Source organism: Heteronotia binoei, chromosome 1 (assembly GCF_032191835.1).
Source record: "Heteronotia binoei isolate CCM8104 ecotype False Entrance Well chromosome 1, APGP_CSIRO_Hbin_v1, whole genome shotgun sequence".
Taxonomy (NCBI): Eukaryota; Metazoa; Chordata; class Lepidosauria; order Squamata; family Gekkonidae; genus Heteronotia; species Heteronotia binoei.
This window is the reverse complement of record NC_083223.1, coordinates 211,298,459-211,321,666: the sequence shown is the minus strand read 5'-3', so window position 1 is coordinate 211,321,666 and position 23,208 is coordinate 211,298,459.

Below are 23,208 nucleotides of genomic sequence, written 5' to 3'. Positions count from 1 at the left end.
TCAATGCCAATGCTAAATTAATCTAATAAATTGTCTGCTGAAACTAATTTGCTGAAATATAAAGCTTAGCTAATTTCTCAATACAATGTTTGCATAATTATTGAAAACAAACTGTGATTCAGGCAAACATAAGGCTGAACCAGTCCAATAAGTTCTTTTTGAAGATTTTATATGCAATATATATTCTATTCATACTTAACAGCAGCTGTTTAACATATGAGGATTCACTACATATTTTATGTCTGCCATTTTTTCCCATTAATAAATACATTGTGTACGGAGGTTTAAGGATGCCAACTAGAAGATATTTAAATAGCTCCAAATGTTCTAAATTGATGCTGAGCCTGCTAATAAGGAATAATGAAGGTCAGTGGGAAATAGTTTGTCTTTATGTATTAGTTCTGCAATGTAAAACACTGCAAACTAGGGGGAAAGACTTGGCTAATATTTAACAGTCAAGAACTGAAAATCTGCAGATCCCTGATAAGCAAATTTTTCAGCATTATAGCAAGAAAATGTTTGAAAATATTCCAAGAAGAGGAAAATATTGGCCTTTCTCCCCTCTATTTTCATATATGTGTGAGCCTGTGTATACACACACACACAAAACCCAATATGGACCTAATCTGGCTGAACCTTGCTGTATTTCATTACATGAGCAGCTGTCCTGTGAATGCAACTCTCAGTTTGCACAAGGCTATCAGAGGAAAGGGTGTTTATAGTAGGAAACTTCCATATACAAGGCAGCATCTGGAGGAGTAGAAAGGGAAGGTGCAAAGGGCAACTGGATGATAGAAATGAGCCATGCCATCTCTTTGCTTGCACTTTTCTTTTCAGAAATGTAGTTTCCTCATTTGTATATGCGTCAGCCACATTATTATCAAAACTGAGTTGCTATCTTGGTGCATGAAATTCGTATGTTCAATGGAATATCTGTTTCTACCTAGTCACTCTTCAAAAGGCGTGATGCAAATTTGGAGTTGCCTGCAACCATCACTTCTTCATCCAAGCATGCTGATGTGTAACTTGAGGCCTGTAGCATAGAAGCAGTTCTAACTATGAATGTCCAATTCAAAAGCAATTAATCAAGAGTAAGGATGGGCATGAATGGGCTGACAAACTAAAGTTCATCATAAATGTGGGTTAGTTCATGGTTCACTAAGTGCTGTTCATGAACTGAAAAACTGCCACAAACTTCCACAAATTTTGACACAGTTTATGGTAGTTTGAAAAGCACAAGATGCAAGGATTTACCCCTGCTTTCTGCTTTTCATGAAAAACAGCTCAGCTCTTTAGTTTAAATAGCTTCAAGCCATTAAAAGCCACGGGGAGCAGAAAGCAGGATTTAATTGGCTTGGAGCCATTTAAACCAAAGAGCTGTGGCAGTGTCCACCATTCAGTTATTTGGAAATGCCTGCTTTCTGCTCCCTGCGGCTTTTAGCTGGAAGCAAGTGTTTAAACTTTAAATGGCTCATGAACCAATACAAACCAGTTTGGTTCATGAAGCAGCGTATTGGTTTGTGGTTCAGTTCAAAGTTCAGCCATAAACCATGAACTGCAAAAATGCAGTTTGTGTCCATCCCTAATTAGTCAGTTAATCAAATTAGTCAAGCATGGCCTGTTCATCAATGTCAACTAATCCAAATGACAGTTCCTCAGGCTTTGGATCCAGATAGGCAACCAACCCATTCTGCAGAGCAAAGGCTATTGGACTTCTGACTTCCCAGTAAAAAAGAAGAGAGAGAGAGAGAGCACACTGCTCTCTGGGGAACATGTGGGGAAAGGCAGTCCCTTAGATAGGCAGTCCACATAGAGCTTTATAGGTCAATACCAGCACCTTGAAGCAGATCAGAATACAATAAGCAGCCAGTGCAGCTATTTTAGCACCGGTTGAATGTGCTCCTGTCAAGGGAGCCCCATTAACAACTGTGCTGCAGCATTCTACACCAGCTGCAATTTCCGAGTCAGAAGGGCAGCCCCGTGTAGAGGGCATTACAGTAGTCCACTCTTGAGATGACCGTAGCATGGATCACCATCGCTAAGTTGCTGAGTTCCAGGAAAGTGGTCAACTGCCATACCTGCTGCAGGTGAAAGAAGGCTGATTTAGCAGTGGCTGGTACCTGGGCCTCCATAGTTAAAGAGAACTCCAGGAGCGCTCCTAGGCTTTTGACCTTCGGTGCCAATAATAGTGGCACTCTGTCAAAAGCTGGCAATGGGATCTCCCTTCCTGGGCCACTACGATAGAGAACCTCCATCTTTGTTGGATTCAACTTCAGTTGACTCAGCCGGAGCCAAGATTCCACAGCTTACAATGCCAGGTCTAGATTTCCCAGGGTACAGTCAGGCTGGAATGCAGTATGTGGTGAAGATGCAGGCTCTTCATGGTGGCTGCAGGAAAATAGTGTATCGTTTTGAAATCTCCAGGAATGTGACTTCCCCAGGTCTGACACTGGTCTTGTCTCTGTGAAGACATGACTGCAGTTGTCTGCAACCAGGAGACTGGACAGCTGAGGGGTGAGGCACAGTCTGAAGTCCTTGCAGTTCCTATGGGTGAGGTGACCACAGTATAACTATCCCAGTGATGGGTGCCTTATGCCAGGCTTGGCTCAGTACCATGATAGTCTGAGAGGCAGGACCTGATCTACATGTTTTTTGAGGAGGGGCAAAATTAAAAAATGATGCCTCCTTATGGGTATGGAGTCCATTCTATTCTATGGGCACATAAGATAGAATGGGACTGTTACACTGCGGTCACCTTGCCCATAGGAACTGCAAGGACTTCAGACTGTGCCTCACCCCCCTCTGCCCCCCTCTGGATCCGGCCCTGCTGAGAGGGTCAAGTGCCCCAAAAGCTGGTCTGGCATTAGTGCCAGTCCATGTACAGTCCATTAGAGTCCATGGTCAAGGTGTAGGGTTGCTACTAGAAATCATTGCTCTTTGGAGGATTTCTGCTTGTGCTTTCCCACTTCCATGAAACATACAGCAGAGAATACGCTGCTAGGTTTTTCTTTCTTTTGTTTTTTCTAAAAATGGACTTGCATGTCACATTTTGAGTATGATATTTACTTGGGACTATTGAAATGGCTGTGTTAATGAATATCCTTACTGAATATCTGCTGACAGAACTGGCTATATACAGCAGTTGGTCTTCTACAAGCAGTAAAATCAGATTACATTTCCACATGTGCATCACTTATCCCACTGTGTGGGGTTTTCCCCTGAGCTCTTGATGAGCCACCATGCACAGCAGCAGCTTCATTCAGCTTGATGGGTCACCACGCACTGTGAAAGTTCATACCTGAAATTGTTGAAAACCTTTTTAAAAAAATCTACCCACCCTAAAATTAGTCGTTTCAGAGGGTAGCCATGTTGGTCTGCAGTAGAATAGCCTGGTTCACGTCCAGTAGCACCTTAAAGATCAACAAGATTTTAGCAGTATAAGCCTTCAAGACTCAAAGCTCCCTTTGTCATGAATAGGCACTGATAAAACTAAGGGTTGTGTCCTGCCATCACATGTCTAATGGAGTGGGTGGTGGCTCACAGAAGATTATGCCAAATGAATGTGCTAGTCTTTGAGGTGTCACAAGACTTTTTGTTTTCAGGGACAGGCTTTCAGATCAGCCTTTCATACTTGAATGAAAAGGACCTAATCTCCATCAGCATCCAAGTGAGCTAGAGATGGTTAGTTGTGTCCGTTGAGAAATTCTTACTCTGAAGCTTTTCTGAGAGTGCAAACAAATGAGTTCCCATGCTTTAGCCACTTGGGCAATTTAGTCACTTTTGGCAATTTTAGATTAAATGAGAGGTCACCAAAAAGATGACCTTTGTAGAGTGGAATGCTTCAATTACAAGAAAGAAAGCAAACAAACTTGACCTTTACCTCTTCACAGTCAGACTGACCATAATACAAATTGGGGGCGGGGTTGTCCTAATGTTCTGGATTTAAAAACAGAGGACTTTTGTAATTTGGTGACTAGAGCTGTGTACTTTTAAAAAAATTGCTTTAATTTCAGGTCAGATTTCATCAAAGGGCATGATTTTTGTTATGCCAAAATTGGGAGAGGAGTCCATTTTAAAAAATGGTTTTAGGCACAGTTTTCACATAGCCGGAATTTCAGCACCCCCAAATCATGTTTTTTAAAAAAATTCAAACAATCTTTTGGTGCCTAATCGCCACCCACCCAAGGCACAGATGTTGGGGACCCATGAAGAATCACAAGAGAAGGAAAGGATTTTATCCTTCCTGCCCCCCTCCCCCAAAAAAATCTCCAGTGTAATAAAATTTTTAGAGTGCCTGAGTAGGGCCTTGGAGACCTCCACTGCCATGAACCTCGTGGCGAATCTGGGCCAGTCACATTCTCTTCAGGGTTGTTATGAGGATAAAATAGGGAAGGAAAAACATGTCTGTTGTGGTATGGAAGTCCCTGTTCTAGAAAGGAACAGGCCTGTCCTGTTTTGAATTTTCAGCTGAGCCACAAACTGAATTAGAGATGAGCAAAGCACAAGTATCCCAGGGGTTTTTTTTTGGGGGGGGGGTAGAGGGGGTCAGCATACAGATGTAACTCTTGGCATCTTTGCTTTGAGAGATTTTCCTAATTGCTTTGCCCTGTGAGCTGACCAGTTTAAGCTCACTGTACCAGGCAATCTGCCCTGCCCTGCCCTGGGTAGCCCAGGCTAGCCTGATCTTATCAGATCTCAGAAGCTAAGCAGGATTGACCAGGGTTCATATTTGGATGGGAGGCCACCAAGGAATACCAGGGTGGCTATGCAGAGGCAAGCAGTGGCAAACCAGTGGGTGCAATCAAATGAGCAGTTTGGCCCATCATAGCCACCCCTCCCCTCCGGATTAAATGTACATGATCACCTATGTACACCTGGCTTCCATACCCCACTCACCCTTACCTTGCACTAAAATGACTCCCACACAGATTAAATAGATGCTGGCAAATATGGGTGGCTTCCCCAGTGAAGCACTTCCATGGTGTGTTTCTGGCCATCTGATAACCACAGTGTGCCATGGAAACACATGAGCAGTGTGATTGTTCCATTTCGTTTCCAGTGCATCCTTTCCCCCTCCCAACCCCCTCCCTCCCCTGGGTTGGCAGGGGAGACACCCAATCCAGCCTCAGATCCATGGTTGTAGTGCATTAGCAATGTGGATGACCAACCATGGGCCAGCCAGCAGGACTATGATTTTAGCTTAGGAGTGCTGTCTGATCAATATAAACCACCACAAACTCACGTGGCATATTTAAAGTTGAGATACTGCTGCAGCAATCTGCCTCTCCGATCACACCCAAGGTCTCTTGCCCTGAAAACCTAACATGATTGTTGTTTCCAGCAGTCTGTTTCCTGCTTCCTTTCCTTCTACTCAGTTCTATGGTTTTTTCTGCTCATCCAGATCTTCCCTGTTAGTGTGTTGGAGAAAATAAATCAACCTTTCCTCTTTTTAAAATTTCTTTTTCTTTCCCCAACACTTTTCTCCACCATTTTGCTCCTGTCCCTTCATGATCTATCTGTCTTCTTCTTTCTCATCCCTTCTAATTTCCTTACTACACCCATATATTTGCCAATCTTGGTCTCAACTCCTTCTCATCCCTGGTTGGCAACATGGCACATAATAGTAGTATAGCAGCAGACCTTTGTTAATATTATGAACAGAAACATGCCAGAGGGTTAGTATTTCCTCATAATCTGTCAAAGTAGTAAAAGAATGCCCCTATTTACATACATGGTAATGGAACAGTAATCTGTTTTCATAGTTATATATGTAGAACAAAAGTTAGAATTTTTCTCCTAGTTAGATTTAATGACATTCCAAACACTGTTTAGGTATTAGGTTGTTGTGGTGATGGTAAGTTATCTATTATCCCTTTGTAAATGCTGCTTTGCTTCTGCAGCCATTAAGTTTCATGTTATATGACAAATGACACAATCTTTTTTAGAAAACATGTCAGCTAAATTAATCCCAACAATCCCAGTATATCTGAGACCCTGTTTGAAGTAGTGGTTAAGTGCATGGACTCTTATCTGGGAGAACTATGTTTGATTCCATTCCCTGCTCCTCTACCTGCAGCTACTAGAATGGCCTTGGGCCAGCCATACCTCTTGCAGAGCTGTCCTTGAAAGGGCAGCTTCTGGGAGAACTCTCTCAGCCCCACCTACCTCACAGGGTGTCTATTGTGGGGGAGGAAGGTAAAGGAGATTGTAAGCCACTTTGAGATTCAAAGTGAAGGGCGGGGTATAAATCCAACTTCTTCTTCTTCCAGCACCACTATATATTAAATTTGCCTCCACTTTTGTGCTAGGTGAAGGTACAATGGTGAACTGATTTCTTACAGATTTCCTTGATAAAGATTTATTTTGATCTGATTTTTTGTTGATAAAATCCATTTCATCAAATGTAAGAAATGTATCCTGTATTGATACAATATGTATGTGTGTAAATATAAAATTACAAAATTAGGCACATCGTTTGAATCTGAGCCCTAAAGGGGGCCAGGTGGAATCTTTGTCTGGGGGCCCATGGTAACTCTCTGCAGCCCTGTCTCTAGGTGGCACCAGGGATTACTGAGATATCAGTTGAATTTGGGGGGGGGGGGGTGTTGAAAACACACCACAGATTCAGAGACAAAAATGGGAATTGTAACCAGAAATTTTCCTGGAGCCTAGGCTCCTCAGAGGAAGGGCAGACTAAAAGCCAACTAGACAGATTTTAAAAACTATTCCTCCAAGATTTTTGTACCTCTTAGACGCTTCAGCAGGTTGATTTCTGCCTTCTGCCCTATTTTATTTAATAGATGCTCACCTGCTCTCAATGCTGTGTCCTCATCATGATGTTTTTGAGGACTTTTTGTTGCTTTATAAAAATGAGATTTTTTTATGTGTACCTGGGGTTGGTAGGTGGTATGTTATCCACACAAAAATGAGCTGTTTTACTATATTAAGGTAGGAGTGATATAACCAAGCCTCAGATTCAGTGGAAGCTCCTGAACCTTTCTGAGAGTTCCTCCTCCTCCTTCTGAGAGTTCCATCTCCTTGTCCATTGAATAGTATGTGCAGCTGCATAACAATCCCTAGATGAGCTCCACCACCTATTGTTCTACAAAACAACCCCTGGATATAACATGAAAATACATTTTTGCTTCCTAAAATGTTGACCATGTCTTGCAGATGGGGATTTGCTCCATTGCTTTTTACTAGCTGGGTAGTTGCTTTTGGTAAGAATTAAAGAAATTACCTATGACATGACATGCCAACTTTCTTAGGCCATTTCCCCGCCCCCCCCCCTACAAAAGTTAAGAGACAGAGGAACTGACTGCTTACAAAGTGCTCTGGCACAAAGACAAATTAGAGCTGTTGAGGCCTTGTCTCAGACCTTGCAAGGTATCAGAAATGAAGATAAGGGAGAGGTTGAAATGTTTTTCTTTTTTAGAAAGCCAGATATAGATTTTCATTTCCTCTCAAAATGACTAGACAGTTCACAGGAGAACTCTGCAAGTATGCCTTTCTTGGTCTCATTTTAAACTTCACTCCTAGAAAGGGGCATACATGAATGTGTCAAAAGAATAGGCTTCCCAATCCCCAGGTCCCAGAGGGGGATCTCCCGGTTTTACAGGCTTCCCCCCTCTCCCAGCCAGCTGGCTGGCAGGGGAAGCCCCGCCCCAAGAGCCATCATGCACCTCTATGAACGATTCCCATAGGGAATGATGGGGAATTGATCCGCGGGTATCGGGGGCTCTGGGGGGGCTGTTTTTGAGATAGAGGTACCAAATTTTCAGTATAGCATCTAGTGCCTCTCCCCAAAATACCTCCCAAGTTTCAAAAAGATTGGACCAGGGGGTCCAATTCTATGAGCCCCAAGGAAGGAAGGCATTTAAAAATTTGTGCAGTCCCTTTAAATGTGATGGCCAGAACTCCCTTGAAGTTCAATTATGCTTGTCACACCCTTGCTCTTGGCTCCGCCCCAATGTCTCCTGGCTCCACCCCCAAAGACTCCTGGCTCCACCCCCAAAGTCCCCAGATATTTCTTAAATTGGACTTGGCAACCCTACAAAAGAATATTGAACATTTGTATAATTCTAACTCTTTCGAATTCTCAGAGCTCTTCCCTTGCAGTATCTTGGTAATCCTTGCAACGCCCCTGTAAATTAGCTCAATATTATTCTCCCTGATGCTGACAGAGGATGACTTATCAAAATGTCCCCTAGTGAATTCATGAGCATTCAGCCAATATCCTTCGTGAGTCATAACTTGCTGTCCTAGATGCCATAAGAACATAAGAGAAGCCATGTTAGATCAGGCCAATGGCCCATCCAGTCCAACATTCTTTCTGTGTCACACAGCAGCCAAATATATATATATATATATATATATATATATATATATATATACACACACACACACACACACACACACACACACTGTGGCTAATAGCCACTGATGGACCTGTGCTCCATATTTTTATCTAAACCCCTCTTGAAGGTGGCTATGCTTGTGGCTGCCACCACCTCCTGTGGCAGTGAATTCCACATGTTAATCACCCTTTGGGTGAAGAAGTACTTCCTTTTATCCGTTTTAACCTGTCTGCTCAGCAATTTCATCGAATGCCCACGAGTTCTTGTATTGTGAGAAAGGGAGAAAAGTGCTGCACTAGCTCCTGGTGGAGTAGTTTTGTTGTCTTTGTATTTCTTTTGAATTTGTTCTTATACTACTGATATTTTATGAAATTTCACTGTGAATTGTATTTTAGTCCGTATTATTTTAATATTTAGGTATTAATATTATTTTAATATTTAGTTATGGAATAGTAAGTTTGCATATTTTATTGTAAACCACTCCAATATGGCACAGGAAAGGATGTGGTATGAAAATGTAATAATAAATGAACAAATAAATTTGAGGCCAACCCTTACAAGTGATAAGGGCAAGGACCAGAAATTCTAGATGTCGGGAGCAAGAAATCAAACCTTTCCCTGTTCTGTTGTTTTTCTATAAGGTGCCAGACAAATACCATGCAAAACAGCTTAGAACCTGCACTGTAGCAACTTGTGCTACCACATCATGGTTATCATGCCTGTCTAAATAATTCCACCCTCCATAACGTATGTATTGCAAATTGCAGCCAGTTTTGTACTTGGACAGTTGACATATACAGTATTATTAGTAATAGATGCATATCCTCTGTATGAAGTCAATGAAAGTGGGGTGTCTGAGGGAGGAACTGAACCTCTTCTTATATGCTGGGTTACCGCCATCCCAGAAAAAAATAAACAAACATTTAAAAACTTGACTGATGACCCATGGCATCCCAAGGTCATTGCCAAAATTATCAGTGCTGAAAATGTTACATGTAATAGTATGGTGATTCATGATGTGAGACTGATATGAATAATGTCAACTAAAGACTTTTATTTCCCATTGTTTAAGGATATGGCCAAAACTACTTGACATCTGGTCTTTTTTATGGGCATCTGGTGTTTTGTCTAGACAGATATTGAAAATATGGTTTCTTTACTTGTACGCAGAATTTCATAACAGGCTACTTTAACAAAGCTGAGTTCTCTGTAACACCATAGAACAGTCAGAGCCAGCATGGGAAAAATAAAACTGTATACATTCTGTTAAGTGTCTGATTATTATTGAATTTATATTTTATTATTAATATTATTTTATGTTTTTAAATACACCAACATGTGACATAGAATGCACTACCTCAATAATTTGTACAATATTTTATGATACAATCTGCATGACCTCTTTCATAGTATTAATACATATTTTCAATCTTCCTCCTCCACTGAAAAAAAACATTTTTATCTGAAAAATAATTAGATCAGGGACCCCAACATTTTTGAGGCTGTGGGCACATTTGGAATTTTGACATGGCATAGTAGGCACAGCCACAAAATGGCTGCCACAAGTGGCAGACAAAGCCACAAAACCATTGCCACAGCTTTACTTCAGTAACACAGTATAGATCCTTGTGCTATGGTGGCAACTGATGCCAAATCATCTTTTTAAAAAAATCTGTACAGCAGATCAACTCTCCAATAGTCAATCAGAAGTCTTGCTGGGCAAAAGCCCTTCCTAGCCCCACCCACTTCCTAAAAACACTTGAAGGGGGGCCAGAAAAGGTGTCAGCAGGTGCCATGGCAACTATGAACACTACATTGGGGACCCCTGGAGTGAATTCTCCTGGAGTAGACACAATGACTGTTTCCATCTGTCTGGTACTTCTTTCTCCTGTCTCCCCTCTTCCCCATGAGGCAGTAGCATAACTGGTTATTTATCATCATCCCAAGGTTGACTCAGCCTTCAATCCTTCCGAGGTCGGTAAAATGAGTCCCCAGCTTGCTGGAGGGAAAGTGTAAAAGACTGGGGAAGGCAATGGCAAACCAACCCGGAAAAAGTCTGCCGTGAAAACGTTGTGAAAGCAACGTCACCCCAGAGTCGGAAACAACTGGTGCTTGCACAGGGGACCTTTTCTTTCCTTTCCATCAAGCGAATTATTGTTCTTTTATTGCTTTAAACTGTGAATTTAATTCTTGAATGTTTTTATTGAAGTACATTGCCCTGAGCTCTGTTTTATAGGGGAGGGTGGTCTACAAATCTAATTTAATAAATAAATAATAATTCACACATAACACATTTATGTGCATCACTTAGGTTTGAATGGCATCTATCTCACAGAACTGGGAGGGGAAAGGGAGATAAACAGTGATGCAACAAAATCATGTTCTTCCAAAGGAAACAATTCAGAAGGAATCAATTTCTCATGTGAAAATAACTGAAATTTGCCAGGGGCCTACTAAGCATTCTGGCTGTTTTTCTGGAAACCAATTTGGTCTTCTCTGACCAGGCATGTATTTAGGATGTTATCAATGAGAACCCCATAGTCTATTTCCCTCATGCCTGCCACAGCTGTCAAAGTCTAAATCAGATTTTCCCAATTCCTCCATTCCTGCAGAGTCAACACACATGTACATCAGGCATCTAGGATTGTGCAGCACAACTTCTCTATCTCACAGGTTTTTAAAAGTATAATCAGACTGGAAAATGACAAATATTTTCACAGGGGGGCTCAGCATTTTGTTTGTGGGGAAAGTGCTGTTTGTTATCCCCAACCCAACAGCACATTTCAGCTTCATATTTCTCTGTAACCTTGTGGCGGGACTACTGTAATCTGCTTACCTGCTCTTGAAGACAATCTGGAAATTGCACCTGGTCCAGAATGTGGCAGCCGATCATTGCCAATGGGAACATATATCACCTATTTTAAAACAGCTACATTAGCTGCCAGTTTGTTTTTGAGTTCATTTCTGGTTGCTACCTTTTAAGCCCTTCACAGTCCACAACCCATTTATCTAAAGGATTGTCTCCTTCCATGTATTCCATTTTATTTGCTAGGGCTTTAAGGGAGGTGGGGCCTTACTGCATCTTGCAGGTTTCAAAATTGATTTTGTAAGTTAGAATGGATAAAAGGAAGTACTTCTTCACCCAAAGAGTGATTAAGCCTTAAATAAATTAACACATGGAATTCACTGCCACAGGAGGCAGTAGCAGCTACATACATAGATAGCTTCAAGAAGGGATTGGATAAACATATGGAGCAGAGGTCCATCAGTGGCTGTTAGCCACAAGATATAGATGGAACTATCTGTCAGGAGCAAGTGATGCTCTGTTTTCTTGGTACTTGTGGGGGGCAACAGTGGAAGGGCTTCTGGTACCCTGGCCCCACTGGTCAACCTCCTGATGGCACCTGATTTTTTGGCCACTGTGTGAGAGAGTGTTGGACTGCATGTGTCATTGTCCTGATCCAACATGGCTTCTCTTATGTTCTTAAGTTGTCTTGAATCAAGGTGAAAACACAAGGTAAATACTTTAATAATTTTTAAAAAAAAATCAGAAGAGGTAGGTTTTCCATTCTCTTTTCAATTTTCAGTTTCTAACAACACATTCCTTTATCCAGGCCAGTATTTTAGATTGCCCTGGATTAACTATATGTTAATGCATTCTGGATTCACTCTGAGCTGGGGGAGGGGGGCAGAAAGCAAGTTAAATTTAGCAAAAGTAAACTCTGTATGCATCTAAAACAAATACAGAAGTTCAGCCCAGAGTCTACAGTAAAACCAATAGTACAGCATAGACACCAGAGTTTTGAAGGTAAGACAATTTCATCTCCGATATAGCTAGGGGGGAAAGCATTCTTCATCACAATAACAACCACCTTCTCTAGCAACAATGCTGAAGTAAGAAGCAATCTCAAGCTGTTAGCCAGGTGAGCAAGAAAAAGACTCGTTTTAATCAAGTCAGCAGGAAAATATCTTACTCTCTTACTAAACACCAGCCTAGCCAATTTCTCATCACAACACCAAAGCTAAGTAACCCTCTATTATTCTTATTGTATTATGGGAGGGAACTGAGGCTGTGAATGAATGACTTGGTTATGAGATCAGGTGGACTTTGAAGTAAGGTCTCCTGAGCTAGTCACTAGGCTACATTAGCTAAACCTCAACTGAGTTAAGCCCAATTGAGTTAAGCCCATACAATATGATCTTTTTCACATAGCCTAAGTATTCTGGTATGGCAGCTGGTGAGTTACTGAACAGCAACGGGTTTCTGCTGCCATTTCAGACAGACTCGACTCAGTAACTGGCTGCTACTGGAATACTGTTACCTTTTCACACAGTCCCGCGGCTGTCCCAGCAGTGAGGAGTGCCTGAGTTGCTATTAACAAAGAGCAGCTTCCTCCAATCTTCAACCCCTCCTTCCAGGTTGAAATCGCTATGGGACGCTGTGTGAAATGTCCCATAGTGATTCTGGGAGTGCTGTTTTAGCACCCTTTTTGCCGACACGCACACGATCTCCAGCTTTTTTTTGGGGGGGGGGGAATGTTGGGCTCCATTGAGGTGCCTGAGATTGCAGACAAGTTTCTGTTTTCTTCTTCCTGGCTGCAATTAAATTTGGAACCAGTGCTCTATCTCTTTCACTTCACAGCAATTGCTCGCTATTTTAAAACTGGAGAACGGACTGCTAATGACCATCACCTGCACCATCTCCATAAGAAGTCTCAATACTGTTGTGATGGAAACCATGACTATTAGAACAATAGAACTAATAGAACAATAGCCTTCCACACAAACCGCTCATCAACTACAACCCACAGAAATTTGTGGCTTCCCCCCCTGACATTTATACCTGCTGCAGCTTGGCACAAGTCACTTTCCAGCCAATAGCCTGTGGGCATGGATGGGTGCACATCAGGCTGGGTTAGCAACATCTGTCTCACCAATCACTGTTGGTCTGTTCTCCCACTGAAACCTGCAGCTCTATGGGCAACCCCTCTCCAGGTGGCAACAGCCCCCCCCCAAAAAAAAATTGTGCCTCAGAGTCACCTACAAACCAATCACATTCCCCTGACTCCCATGTAGGCATGGAAGTGATAGCAACAGGTGACAGACCAATGCCTGGTGCCCTGATCTCCCGCTTGAACTGTGCATCCAATGGGGCGCTTGTTACCAAGTGTCAGTGGCAGTGATCTCAGGCATCTCAATGGAGCCCAAGCATCCCAATGGAGTTGCTGTTTTGAAACATCACTATAGCGCTATAGCGATCTTAGCCCAACGTTCAAAAAAAAGAAGAAGCTGGAGATTGCACGAAAACAGCCGGCACTTGGAAGCGAGATAAAAGCGCAATAGTGGGAAATGGCTCGCTTTGATCACGGAACCCTACCAGAAAAAACCCATGTGTCTGAAAACTCCCATCCCTGACCCGGATTACTCCAGGATGGCACAATACCGATTCCCTTCCGGTTTCCACTGGTAAGTGTTAAAAGGGCCTATGTTACAAGAGATGCATGGCTGTTTCCAATCTGTATTCCCATGTCCCTCTGACAATGTCTAGTTAGAGAAGTCTCTTGTGATGTCACCCCTCTAAGAATTTTGCTGACTGCTGCATAAAGGAGCTGGGGAAACACTGCATATCTTATCTCACAAGATGTTACCAGGGAGATCTGGGATTGGAAAGTGGCTGCCAACTATACCCAGTAAATATAGTGGCTACAGTGGAAGCACTTCTGTCAACATGGGTGGGATGAGACCAACCAACACTTGTCTTTTTGCATCTTCAGATACTATTAAAGGCAGAAACCCGTTTGTAATCCTGACAGAGAAAATGAGAAGTCTGGCCCATGTTTTCCATGGGGGCCATACATCAAAGCCATCCTAAAGGGCGGGAAGGAACAGCCATCTGGAATATTTTCCTATCTAGCCATTGTTCGATTAAGTAGCCATTTGTAACATTTGACAAAAACCACTAGCTTAAATACTACATTGCTGCTCTCCAGCATTTATTTTTCTTAGCTGACTTCCAAATCTTAACAATCAATCTTCTCACAGTTTGGCTGACCTTTGGCAGGAAGGCTTCTTGTGCCTGACAAATTGTTCGTATCTTTTACATAGGAAAAGTCTAGAATGTGTGCCTATAGGTAAAGATTAGATTAGCACTGCTGTTTAGTTCAAAGAATGTAAGGATAGTGCCATAACATATATACTTTTCTCATTACCAATATTTAATGCATAATTAAAATGAGTGACATTGAGGGTGGCTTCAGATGTTACACAGAAGCAGGGCAGGGAGAAAGTCTGAGTGAGACATGTGGAATTCTGCAGCTCATGCATCTCTCTTCAGGTCAGGATCTGATTCAGGGGGAACAGGTCATTTATACTACTTCTCACCATTTCTGTGTAATGGCCACCAAAGCCACTCTCTCTGACTATCCCCAAAGGAACTCAGACAGTTCCCTTTCATTGTACACCATATTCCATATTCTCTCATCCAACATACACAAAAATCTTCCTCTCCTAAGATGCTCTTTGCAAGCTCATTTTGTCTCTCCCTCTGTTTCTCCCCTGTTAAATACTGGGTTTGATGTGTTGGAGTTCAAACAGAAATATGCTTTATTGGCAACTACATACTAAGACAAAATGACGGGGCTGTGACCCCGCTTATATTCATGTAAAAGAAACACACACACACCCCAATTCCCATACCAAATCACGGCAGTCAAGTTTCATACCAAGATCGCTCATTGGTTGCTACTTCGAGTTCAAATCAATCAGAGTCTTCAGCTTTCCCACGGTTGCCTGGGCACAAGCAAAAGCTTTCCTCAAACATTAAATTAAGTACATAACATGCACACACCGCAGTTCCAAAGTACTTAACATGCATAGTCCTCAAGGTACTCTGGTCAGCAGCGTTCTCTCTGTGAGCATCGGGGCTTGACCAGAGGAGAAGTTGTCATAGAAGCCAAGCTCAGTGTGGCCTCAGCCTCGCATGGCTGTGGAGTGGAAACAGGAATGCTCGGCAGTGGCTGGGAATCCAGAACCTTGCCAGGAACTTCAGCGGCTGGGGACAGAGGGTCTGCTTCTCTGTGGGTCTCTGGCATTGGGCTGCATGGTGCTGGCTTGTCCTCCATCTGTGGCAATGCTGGCTGTCTTCTGGTCACTGTCTTCCTTGGTTGTTCCTGGGCTCTTGGGCTCCTCCAGAAGCATCCTATGGTGCAGCTGGTAGATGTGCTGGCAGAGCAGTTGGCCTCCTTCCGTTGAAACTTCATAGAAATGGGGGCCAGTGACATGGATCAATCTAACCAGTACCCATTCCGGCCCACTGGTGAAGTTCCAAGCATATATGGTCACCCAGAAAAAACTTTCTGGGCACTTCTTGACTCACTGGGTTTGGGTGCTGTTCCAGAGCCCAGTTGGGGTGCAGCTGGTCCAAACGTGTTGTGAGGTGCTGCCCCACAAGGAGTTCTGCCAGGCTGTGGCCAGTGGCCATGCTTGGAGTTATTCAGTGGTCAAACAAGAAAGCGGCAAGCCTGTGGTCCCAGTCCCTGTAGATGATTCTGCTTAGGGACTCCTTGGTCATGTGCACCATTCTCTTGGCCTGCCCGTTAGTGGCAGAGTGGAAAGGAGCAGACCGAATGTGGTGAATTAGATACCATCCCAAGAGCTTCTGGAACTCCCTGGACGTGAAAGCAGTTCTATTATCTGTTATGACCATGTCAGGCAGGCTGTGAGTACTAAAGACCCATCTCAGGGCCTGGATGGTGGTTCGTGCTGATGTGAAAGCAATAGATATCACCTCCAACCATTTGGTGTAGGAGTCCATCAATATGAAAAATATCTGGCCATGGAAGGGGGCGGCAAAGTCTAAGTGTAGCCTTGCCCAGGGGGTGCGTGTGGACTCCCACCTGTGTATGGGGGCGCTCGGTGTATCCGGATGCATTACCTGGCAGGGCTGGCACCTCTTCAACCACGTCTCAACCTCCTCGTCCAGGCCTGGCCACCACACATAGCTCCTGGCAAGGGCCTTCCTGTGCACAATTCCCGGGTGTGTCTCATGTTGGCCCTCTAAAACTTGCTTTTGCAGTGGTGGGGGAACAACTACATGGCTTCCCTAGAGTAGAGACCCCTTGTGGGGCAATAGTTCATCCTTTTGGGAAGTGAAGGTTGTAAAGTCTGGGTCCACCTGGCTGGTGGGCCATCCCCTCCTAATCCAGTCCAGAACTCAGAAGAGGATGTGGTTCCAAGCCATATGTTTGGCAACATCCGAAGCATGCAGGGGTCTATCTGGCAAGGTCTCAGTCAGCATGATCTGTTGTGCCGGGGCCAGGTCTGGGTCGATGGAGCTGAGTAGAAGGTGACTTAGTGTGTCTGCATGGCCCATCGACTTCCTGGAGAGGTAGACTAGGTCATACCTTTAGGTGCCAAGGAAAATATTCCAGAGTAGGACCCGGGGTGAAAGGATCTGCAGGGTTAGCCTGTCTGAGGCAAGCAGTCTGAGTAGCGGCTTGTGGTGAGTAACTCTGGTGAAGGGCTGCCCATACAAGTAATTTCTTCATCCCTGCTACAATGGCAAGCACTTCCTTGTCAGTTTGGGAGTAGTTATGCTCCACTGGTTACAAGGTGCACAAGTAATATGCCACTGGCACCTCCCAGCCATCTGGCAGCTGATGGCCGAGGACAGCCCCAACGCCTTAGGGAGAAGCATCGCATGCAAGGACCATGGGCAATGTTTCATCAAAATGGTGCAGGATGTCAAGTATGCGGGTTCAATGACGAGTCGAAGTTGATACAAAGACTACGTTTATTGATAGACCAATACTTTGGTGTAACAGGTACTTGAGAGTAATGCTGCCAATACATTGAAACAATACTTTTAAGGCTTACTTCAAAAGGATTCCAAGGGATGGGGTTGCGGGGTAGCATTCACACGTAAACTATCATAAATGTCTATGTTCCCATAGTGTTATCAGGACTTCGTCCTTACTCCCTTACAGGAATGTACGGGAAGGTGCTGATTACTTGGTTTCAGTTCTCACTACTTCTAATTATAAGCCATAAAGCAGGACAGTGGAAGGGAAAAAATAACAAGCTAGCAAAGTTGGGTCCTCCATGATATTTCACAGACCAGGGTTAGGCAGGACCCTAAAACCATCAATTATCAATGGAATTTCACCATGCTTGACACAGGACCTCATTAGAAACAAGAATGTCCTTGACTGCCTCAAAAGCGGCTGCCTGTTTCTTTCCCCAGTCCCATGGAGCCTTCTTGTTCAGCAGTCGATGGAGTGGCTCTGCAAGGCAGCTTTCTGGGGCAGGAATGAATGATAAAAATTCAGGAGACCCAAAAATGCTTGTAGTTCTGCCTTTGAAGTTGGAGCAGGGGCCTGTACTATGGTGCAGATCTTTGAAGTCGGGTGGATGCTGGCAGTTTTGACTGCAAAACCCAGGAACTCCACTTGCAGAACGCCCAGGGAACACTTTTCTCTCTTCACCTTTAAATCAACTGCCTTGAAACATTGCAACACAGAGCAGAAGCGGCAGCCAAACTCTTCTGTGGTGGGGACAGTGATCAGAACATCATTGAAAAACAGCTGGACTCCAGGGATTCCTTTGAGAATAAAGTCCATGAGATTCTGAAAAATCCCCAGGGACACGCTCACCCCAAATTGCAATTGCTTCACTCTAAAGGCCCCTGGTGGTTGACGATTGTGCCTCAGCTGTTCTGTCATCTACAGGGAGTTGCTGGTATGCTTGTACTAAGTCCAGCTTCCCAAAGATTTTAGAGCCAGCCAGGGAAGCCATACCATACCATACCAAACCTTTAACGGCATAATAGATTCAGATAAAAATACACAGAATATAAAAATTTAAACATTGGAGATAAAATCAAAATGAAACCGAGCTTACACATGCATTCAAACATGGTCAGAATTAAATTTAAGGATGTCAGCCAGAAATTTTGCCACAGTCACATCCTCACTAACCACCCCCTCAGTATCACTCAATAAATAATAACAGGGTGGTAGAATAGACAAATCAGGGGGAAAAGAAAGCTTGCCAAATAAATCTTTGCAGGTTATGGTAAAAAGAACAATCAAGCAATATATGCTGGATTGAGTCAGGAGTATTCGCTCCACAGGAGCAAAGTCTGTTGGCTAAAGGGACTCGCTGATATCTCCCTTGTAAAATTTTGGAGGGAAATGCATTTAGTATAGCCAACATAAATGCCCTGCGATGACTTGGACCTTATATTTGCTCTCCAGCGTCCTTAGGTCTCTATGCTTTCTGTGGCAAAATGCCCAATTATCTATCAGCCAGGGAAGCCAAATGTAGCTGACTACTGGGACCAGGTATGCATGGCCCTGCAGTGATTATTAATGATGCACTTGTAGTCCGTTCAGATGTGGACATCCCTGTTGGGTTTGATAGGCATCACTATTGGGGTCTCCCAGAGGTCATGTGGGACTGGTTCCAGCACTTCCTTGGCTATGAGGTGGTCTAGCTTGGCCTCTATTTTGGGCTTGAGTGCGAACGGGATGTGCCTGGCCTTTAGCCTTATGGGCTGTGCCACTGGATTAAGTTGCGGGGATACCGGAGGACCCGTGTAACAGCCCAGAGCTCTTTGGGGAACTTGTTGCAGACGTATGTAAAACTGTGAGGCTGAGTCTGGTTTTCCCCTATGATTTCTAGCCTGAGGGGCTTGAACCAGGCTAGTCCAAGTAGACTTGTGAGCTTGCCTCCCACCACCAGCAAGTCCAACATGCCATCAAAATGCTTAAACTGCACTCAGAAATGGACCCACCCCTTTATGTGCACCGGGTTCTTTTGAAAGTGTCTCAGGATGAACCTGGCAGGCCATAGTGGAGGACCTCCCCTTCTTAAAGTTGTCCTCTGAAATAATGGATATAGAGGACCCAGAGTCTATTTTCATTAAGCAGGGGGCCCCATTGATCCATACTGTGACCTTAATTTTGTCGGGGGTGTCTTGGGGCAAACACAGTACCTGGAGGCATTTCAAGGAGCTGGCATGCAGCTCCGCTGATTCCTGGTAGGTCACCTGGTGCCTACGGTTCCCTTTGACCAAGAAGGCCCAGGTGATGTGGCATTCCGGAATGGGCAGGAACGGCACTCATGTGGGTCTCCACAGCTGGCACAGGAAGCTGGGGCTGGCTTGTCCATAGGGCATGCCATGGCCGCTAGGCACTCTTGCAGGAGGCAGATGATGGAGCTGGTGGATCTCCTCACCGTCAGATGCTTCAGAGGCAGATGATGTGCTAGTTTGATCCGTTGCTGTCACAGAGAGGTCTCTGTGGGACCGCTTGAATGTGGTGGCCTGTCAAAGTGCTTTCTTCACAAGAAAGAAGGAGGCAGCCTCTTCCCAGCTCCCTTTGAAGCAGGAGATGACCGAGCACAGGGTGGGCCAAGCGTTCATACTTCATGTGCCCCCCCCCGATGATGTCACTTCTGGTGACATCATCAGGCCATGCACACAAAGCACATAAGTAGAGTGCTTGGGGTGGGGTGGGGGAATGGGGTTCTGCTTGGGGTGCCAGAACCCCTAGCACCAGGGCTGGAGATAGAGCAGATGAAGGCAATGAAACCATCATCAAGTTCTGGATTTGATGAGTACTCCTTCTCTCTTGAATGTGTTTTTCCTCTGAATTCACCATTTACATTTTTCTGCTATTTGGGAGCAACCTTGACCAAAAGTGGGTGGTGACTTTTCAGTTTATCTTGGAAGCTATGTGCTCATACTAACTATTGAAGCCATCTCGATTTAAAGAGACAGTGATCCATGGAATTCTGAAAGCTATTAGGAACAAATTGTAACTACATTTTCTTCCTTTCATAGTGAATTGTTTATGTGTTTATAAAAACTATGCCTAAAACATATATTATTTACAGTTTGAAAAACTAACATCCACCTGGAGGTTGGCTACCATAGGCCTGGCAGCACCCTCTGGGTGACTTGATGCCACCTGACTGGCATGACTTAACTAGGCCTGGCTGCTTTCTTCTGTTCAGCAGCAGCAGCCCTCCTAGGACAGCCAGTGTGACTTAGCCATTGCCAAGTCCAGTATGGGAAATTCCTGGAGATTTGAGGGATGGAGCCTGGAGAGGGTGGGTTTGAGGAGGGGTGGGACCTCAAGCAGGTACAATGTCATAGACTCCACTCTCCAAACCAGCCTTTTCCTCCTGGTTAACCAGTGTTGCCAATGTCCAGGTGAACGCTGGAGATCACTCAGAATTGCAACTGCTCTCCAGGTGGCCGAGATTTCTCCCTTTGTCTGCATTCCTTTCTGGTGTTACATTTTATGACGCGTATGGCCTGACCCGAGAAGGTCTAATTTATGTCAGATCTGGCCCTCATAACAAATGAGTTTAACACCTCTGCACTAGAGCTTCTGCCAAAGGACTCCTCCCCCATGCAAATTGCAGCCCTGTGCAAAGCGTGGTGGAGTTGCAGTTAACTTTGCACAGTCACACGTGCACCCCCCCACATACACGTGCACCCCCCCACACACACACACACATGTAGTCAACAATTGCAGCTTGCAATGCCAGTATCAGTGGGTTCTACCATGCAGAGAATCCCACAGTGCACAGCAATATAGAAAACAAGGTTTTGCAGCTGCTTGTCAATTGCAGAAAATTCTGGTCAATTTCTCCCTTTGTCTGCATTCTTTTCTGTTCCCTTTCATTCAATAAAATAATGCTAAAATGCATGCACAAAACCTGAACAATTAGGATTTAGATGGAAGGTGCTTGCTGGATGCTACTGCACGGTTGTGGTAGGACAATTACATACATTTTTTAAAAAAAAACTAAACTTTGGATGCCACCACCTACATGTCACAAGTGACATTGTACCCCAGTTTCTTTTAGCCAAAGACTAATGTAATTTACTTCCTAGTGCCTATCAAGGAGTTGCCAAGTTTTCTTGGAGAAAGTTAAGCATTTTCCCCCTTTTGGCCATATGTTGTGTTTTGTAAAAAAACAAATGCTTCTGACTTTATACTTACTTTACATATGAATGAGTGGGTTTATGCATAATCTGTTGTTCTAAACCAGGAAAAAAAAATCTCTATCTCTATCTCTCTTTCTGTAGATGCAGAATGAACACACTGGAGGAAAAATAATGGTGTGTAAAGCAGGAACAGAATTTAAAATCAAGCTTAAAGGCTGACTGCTCCAAAAATCAGCAGTAAACTCTGTTTGCCTTAAACTTCTTTTTCTTTTTTTGCATATTTAGCCCTTTTACTGCCTTCAAGACAAGCAGTTAGCCATAGTGTTAGCTAGAACATGGTTTTAAGAAAAGAAGTGGGGAACTTGCAAAGACTTATGTAGAGTCATTTCATTTTCCCTTTAATCTCATTCCCCACACTATTTCTTCTTTCCTCCTGGTCTAATCAACTAGTGTTGCAAAAATCCTTTTTGATATAAATGAGGGAACATATCTGAGTGAGTAGGGAAAAACAAAGCAGATTCAGCCCCAAAATTGTTCTGTGAACAGAAGTAACTGCTAGTGAACCTTTTGAACATCAGTAAAGGTAAAAAGGTAGTTCCCTATGCAAGCACCAGTCATTTTCAACTCTGGGGTGATGTTGCTTTCACAACGTTTTCCTGGCAGACTTTTTACAGAGTGGTTTGCCATTGCCTTCCCCAGTCATCTACACTTTCCCCCCAGCAAGCTGGGTACTCATTTTACCGACCTCAGAAGGATGGGAGGCTGAGTCAACCTGAGCCGGCTACCTGAACCAGCTTCTGCTGGGATCGAACTCAGGTGAACATCAGTAGGAAAGTATAAATCTTGGACATTCATCATATTCTTATGGCAGGAATGCAGCAATCATGAGACAGGCTACATAATTATCTGTCCAGATCATCTTCATGAAGAATGAGTGTATCTGATAGGGGAATCTTCACATACTTCAAATTCAACAAAATACTTTGGCAAGTTGTTGTGTATTTTTGCCTTCAGCTCTGCAGTTTCCATCTGATGCAACATGCATCACTTCAAGAAGGCAATATTTCTAGGCCTTCATTACAGCAAACAAGGCTTCTTTCTTACACAAGCCATCAAGCCCATCTTTAGATATTCTTTTCAAGGTCTTTCCCTTGAACCCATGTTGAAAGAAGCAAAGACTGCCAGTAAAGTCCGTCTTCCTTAAGGTAACACTATTACAAAGTAGGGGCTATTTTATTTAATAAGATGTTATTAATTTTAGAAACAACTCCGGAGTCAGTCTTCCTGCCAAGCAGACAGCCTTGTTTTTATATCTCGGTAATAAATAGCACCTTCAGCCTTGACTGTTACAGACTCTAATAATGTTGAGTTGGCATCATTCTAATATTTTAAGGTCTTTTTATGTTCACAGCAGAAAAGGACCAAAAGATTTTTATCAAGGCATAGTGTACATTCCAGCAGAATGGACAATTTCTTTATTGTGAAAAGGGCAGCTTAAAAAAAAAATCTGTACACTCTACCTATGGACCAAAAGCAATCTCTAAATACAGCTGTATTGTGTTGTTTCCACAATTATTTAAACACAGGAGTCTGGCCAAGAAATATACAAATGATTCATAAAAATATAGCCACGCTACACATGTGTGCACCACATGGACTGTGATGTGCATATTTCAAAAACAGGGTAACTTCTTTTGCCTTTGTGTTTTGTTGAACTCTTTAATGTCCCAACCCCAGAACAGAGCTGGGAGGGCTATGCCAGAGCTCAAGAAGGGTCAAGCAATCACTGAACAGAGATAACACAAATGTTTAGAAGTCCATTTCTAATTGGAAAATGTAATCTCTTCCCATGTGAGACTTTTCAATTAGCTTATTTTAGCACTGCTGGATAAA